Source organism: Rhinolophus sinicus, linkage group LG01, assembly GCF_036562045.2.
Source record: "Rhinolophus sinicus isolate RSC01 linkage group LG01, ASM3656204v1, whole genome shotgun sequence".
In the NCBI taxonomy this organism is placed as follows: domain Eukaryota; kingdom Metazoa; phylum Chordata; class Mammalia; order Chiroptera; family Rhinolophidae; genus Rhinolophus; species Rhinolophus sinicus.
The window spans coordinates 15,485,182-15,491,181 of record NC_133751.1 but is presented as its reverse complement, the minus strand read 5'-3'; positions in this window follow the sequence as shown (position 1 = coordinate 15,491,181).

The window sequence follows — 6,000 nt, the reverse complement described above, 5'->3', positions numbered from 1 at the left end:
AAACAATGAAGGGGCGATTCAGAGACAAGGATGAAGTCCTAGGGGATGTTGTGGCTGGGGCTACGATAACATATCCTCATACTTTAGGTATTAACTTAATTCCCTGTTCTCTTGTAGACCCCAAATACTTCTAGGAGTCAGGATATATGTATTTGTGGACAGTCCTCTCATATACTCCTCCACCCTAGCTCATTCGGGGAGTCTCCTCTTTCCCAGGGTTCCTTGAGAGTGGTGGGTGCCCTCTGTGAATATGCTGATATCTCCACCTTCTGCAACTGGCAAGGTGTCAACATGGTATTGTTTTCCCTTTTGTCCACAATGAGCGTGAATCACATGGGGCTTCCTAAAGAAATGGGAGCTATGCTTATCCTCTACTCTGGAATGTGCTTTGTGCCCCGGATACTGGTTCCTTTGTAGCTCACGAACTCCTTGTGAAAACAACACTTTCCTCTGTCTTTGGCCTGAGCAGCTCTTCATTCATCTCAGCTGTAGTCTCTGGACCCAGACTGGATAACAGACACTGTCTGGTCTCTTTTTAGACAAACACCAAGGCCTATGGACAAATTAAATCATAGAAACGGAGATCTCTTGATCCTGATAGAGTGCAAATAGAATTCATCAAACACGCCCAGATGTGTTTGATCCCTAATAGCAGATGCCTCTTAGCTCTCTGTTCCCCTGTGAGACCTTTCCACCATTCAGATTTCAGTGAAAAACTACCTATTCCGGGACAGGTCTTTGCGGGTCACTTTATTTAAAGAAGTCTTCTCACTTCCCTTCCACAGTCAATCTCTACCATATGAACCCACTATTTTCCTACTGTGACAATCATTATCTAGAATTATTTTATATTTTTCCTGTTAAAGTTCTTACAGCACTTACCCCACTAGAATAGCTCTGTATCTTGTCCACCGGTACTTAAAACAATGCCTACTATGTGCTATTTGTTCAACAAATGTTTGCTCAATGAATAAATTAATGAATTAATACATCAGAGCTGCAATGGCGTCACCTCTGGTTTTATACTTCAACATTTTTAATTTAAAATTTTTGTCTTTTCAAGTCTGATTTGAGTCTGGTTTAATTATATTGAAAGCTAATTTTTTATTTGAAAACTTGGGCTTGATGGAGTGCAAATATACTCTAGAACTGATCTGATTTATTAATAGTACACAAAAATTAGTAAGTCCTGAGACTGCATTATTCCCTTTACCATCCTTTTCATTCCCCTTTCTAACTTATTTCTCATACATATCTTTTGGCTGTACCCTCAGTCAGTAGCATAGAGGGTGTGGACATATTTGGGGGCTGCCATTCCTGATGTTCCAGTGCCCAGGTGTAAATGGAACCTTACATGCTAGACAAGAGCATGGCAACTCCATGAGTGATGGCCCTTCCTGTGTGACCCAACTGGGGTTTGGGTGGGGCGCAGGCTACAGTGCTAACTCTAATGTCTCAGCTGGTAGGCTGGAGCTCTTACTATTGCCATTTCATTCTAGTTCATGTACCAGGTTTCTGGGTGTTTGCTCTTAGCCAGCTGTGCCCTGCCTCCAATTGTGAATCCACCTTGTCTCACATGACTAGTGGACAGCTAGGATGGCAGACAGCGCTCAGTGCTTCATTCCATCCTAATTCCTCAATTGAGATCCCTTCCACAATGGGGCTAGCAGGATTGGGCATGAGTTTACTCTCTCTCTCTTTTACTTAAATGCTTTTTTCTTTCTTCAAGGAGCCACTTCTCCTTCTGTGAATTAGTATTTCCCAACTTCACCTTCTCCAGTGCTATCCGAGCCTTTCATTCAAAGCTCATCTCTTCATAACTGTTCCCAGCATATTTTCCTGCTTATGCGTTTTTCCAGTGGCAAATTCATCCAGCCATCTCCTATAGAAACAGATGTTCATAAAAATCAAATGCAGAGAGAAACCAAAGATAGAATACATTAAAAGAATTTAAACTCACGGCTTATTTTCAGAGGAGTGGCCGTAACAAAATGTTAAGCTTTCATTGGGTATTCAAACAAAAGCTAATATTATGCAAACGCATATCATAAAGAATAACAGCCATCAAATTAAGCCCCTGAATGAGAAGAGCAGCATACTCTAATACTCTGTAGTGACATGACTAAATTATGGGCATTCAATCTGTTTCCTGAAACTGTCATAAAAATGAGCTTTCCTGTGCAGTGGAAAACTAAATAATTTATTTTGGTCATTGATAAGGTAGGCCACTATGTATCTTCATGGATCTGTATTAAATATTAACTCACTGTGAAAATTATTAATGCCACTGTAGCAAAGAAACACTCTAAGAGAAAGAGGATGAAAATCCATAGCCACGTTGGAGTTAAAGGACATAGATGGTGCATTGCACCGAAAGTCATGATAGTCATTCTATCTATGAAAGCACCATTTGGACAAAGATCAGGAAGGCAGTTAAAGTTAGAGCTCACTTGTTTCAGACACTGTATGCTCACGAGAGCACCTTTGGGTGGGTGTTTCATGATAACAAGCATAACCATTATTAATCTCAAGACTGATTAAAATCATATTGAAATGCATGTTTCATATTGAATCATTGTGGGGGTATCAAATATTTAAACCAAATCAAATATATAAGACATATATTTAAAATTAAAAGAAAATTTAGTTGCTTAGATTCTTCTAAATTAGGACATTTTTGGAACCACTAAACCACTTTAAGACTTCTAAAATGCAAAAATGTGTGCTCGTTGTGCATGATGGGCTCTGTCTATGGAATAAGATGTGGTTTTTCTTTCTGCTTCATTACCTGCTAGTGGTTTGTGGTTTAATTTTCTTCAAGAGGGATACATGAAAAACAATGGGAGCCAATGATGTGCCAGAGTTAGGACAAGCTGAATGTTTTGATTTTTAGCTTCCACAGTAATTTTAAGGAATTGGACCAAGAGGCATCTCTTACAATAATATACATCAAGAAACATACAACTCGGTATAGGTCAGGAAATTTCATCCCTTGTGTCTATTAACTGGAAGTTATTTATAAAGAATAGGGTAAATGAAAAGTCTTCATGTCCCCAAGTGTTTGTCTCCAGTAACCAGTCAGGGGGCCTGCAATGCTTTCTCTGGATGCTGAATCCACAGGCTCCATGATACCATGAGAGGAAATGACACTAGAGTCTATCCTAGAGGCACAGGTATCTATACACACCCAGAAGTCAGAAATCTCATCTTATTCTTTCTGCTATTCCTTATAATACCTAACATCATGATAAGTGTACACACTATGCTCAATATTGAAAATATGCAGTTATGAAACTCTTCACAGACTTTATAGTTATAAAGACACTATGATGGTGGCAATGGTCTCAAAAATATTTTTACAGATTGTGAGAAAGAACTAAAGGGCTCCCTGCATTAGACAAAATTCATTCATTCATTCATTCATTCATTCATTCATTCATTCATTCATTCATTCATCAGCCATCTGTTGAACACATACTATGCTTTCTCAAGTAGTGAATATGCAAATACATAGCTGCAATACAAGAGTGACAGGTGCTACTCTAGCTGCAGTCTCGTGGAGGGCTGATATTGTGCTGGTCGCAGGAAAGCCTGAAGCAGATGTTAAAACATTAAAATTCTTCTTTACTGGTTGATAGCCACTCTCAAAAGTCACCCAAAGAACCCTTCACTGCTCTGGCTTCTCTAACCCCTTCTTAGGATCCCCTGTGGCGAATTTGGGTCCAGCAATTAAGATGACATTTGTCAAAGTTAGGGCTCTCTCTAACTCCCTATCCCCCACCCCAGCACAACTGCCATTGCACATTTTGATTGGTTGCCCTTCTGTTTTTAAATATTTTAAATATTACCCCAGTACACCTGGTGGAAGAGCAGTGGCCCTCAAACTGCAGTACTCTTTAAATAAGCAGATGTGATGAGCCCACCCCAGCACTCTCAAGTTAAAACCCCTCAGGGGGGAATCTGTTGGCAGGTTAAGACCAAGTGTGCTAGAGGAACAGCTGAAGGGTATTGCCTGTTACTTGGAAAGAAACATACTAGTTAAATAATACGACTCTTGTTAAAGCTAAGAAGAAACTTTAAGCCAGTGGGTCTCAATCTTGGCTGCATGTTGGAATCACCTGCACAAAAGGAAAAAAGACAAAACAAAACAAAACAAAAAAACAAAAAACACAAAAGCTGATCATCACTTTTTCATTACTTTTACTCCAAAGATTCTGATTTAATTGGTCTGGGGTATGGCCTAGATACTAAGCTTTCTTTTCCTTAATGCCTATTAGAGGGTTTTAATGTGCAGCCATAGTTGAGAACCACTGCTTTAAGCAGAGAATAAAACAAGGTATAACATCTAGCTTTGGGAATAAGTATAAAAGGCTTGGAAATAGAAAAAAATTAAGATATACAGTGGTACCTCGGTTTTCGAATGTAATCCATGCCGGAAGACCATTTGAGTTCTGAAACGTTTGAAAACAGCTGACAGCTAGGCCTCAGAATCTTGCACTCAGCAGAAGCTGCATGACATATTCAACTTCCGAGGAGTGTTCGAAAACCGAAGCATTTACTTCTGGGTTTACGCCATTTGTAAACTGAAATGTCCATCAATGGAGAAGTTCGAAAACCAAAGTACTACTGTATATATATATTTGTCTCAAAGAAATCCCTCTAAGATTCCTTGTAGTACTGATTTGGTGGTGATGAACTCCTTGAGCTTTTTCTTGTCTTGGAAACTCTATCTGTCCTTTGATTCCAAATGACAGCTTTGCTCGGTAGAGTCATCTTGGTTATAGGTCCTTGCTTTTCATCACTTCGAATATTTTTTGCCAATCCCTTCTGGCCTGCAAAGTTTCTATTGAGAAATCAGCTGATAGTCTTATGGGAGCTCGCTTGTAGGTAACTAATTGCTTTTCTATTGCTGCTTTTAAAATTCTTCCTTTGTCTTTAACCTTTGGCATTTTAATTATAGTATTCCCTGGTGTGGGCCTGTTTGGTTTCATATTGTTTGGGACTCTCTGTGCTTCCTGGGCTTGAATATCCATTTCTTTCCAGGTTAGGGAAGTTTTCAGTTATTATTTCATCAACTAGATTTTCAATTCCTGGCTCTCTTCTCCTTCTTGTACCCCTATGATGATACTACTGGTACCCTTGATATTGTCCCAGAGGCCCCTTAAACAGTCCTCATTATTTTGGATTCTTTTTTTCTTTTTGCTCTTCTGATTGGGTGTTTTCTGCTACCTTATCTTCCAAATCCCTAATTCAATCATCTGCTTCATCTAATCTACTATTTATTCCCTCTAATGTATTCTTCATTTCACTTATTATATTCTCTATTTCTGAGTGGTTCTATTTTATGTTTTCTATCTCTGTTTTTTATGTTTCCTATCTCTTGGTTGAAGTCTTCCTTGAAAGCACTAAGCATCCTTGTAATCAGTGTTTTGAACTCTGCATTTGGTAGATTGCTTTTCTCCATTTTGTTTAGTTCTTTTTCTGGAACTTTGTTCTGTCCTTTCATTTGGGACATGTTTTTTTGTCTCCCCATTTTGGCTCCCTCCTTGTGTTGTTTCTGTGTATTAGGTAGGGCTGCTATGCCTCCTGGTCTTAGTAGAGTGGCCTAATGTGGTGCAGTCTCCTTAGTCATCAGATCTTGGTATTCCAGGTATGCCCCTTGTGTGGGCTGTGTGTGCCCTCCTGTTGTAGTTGAGCCCTGGTTGCTGTTTGCACATCAGTGGGCGGGATTGACTCTTGGGTTGATTGGTTGTGAGGACTGGCTGTGACTACAGTGGAGGAATTGTGATGCAGGGGCTGACCCTACAGAGCAGGATTCACTTTAGCAGGGTTCTGCTGCCTTCCCAGCCTGTCCTTTGACTGTGTCATCTTTGGGGGTAGCTGGGTGATGCTCTGACTGAGTCTGAAGCTGGCTACTATGTGTGCCAGCCACAAAGCCACTTGGGAGGTGACTGACTGCAGGCCACATTCAACCACAGCCTGTGCCCTGCCTGGGTCCAC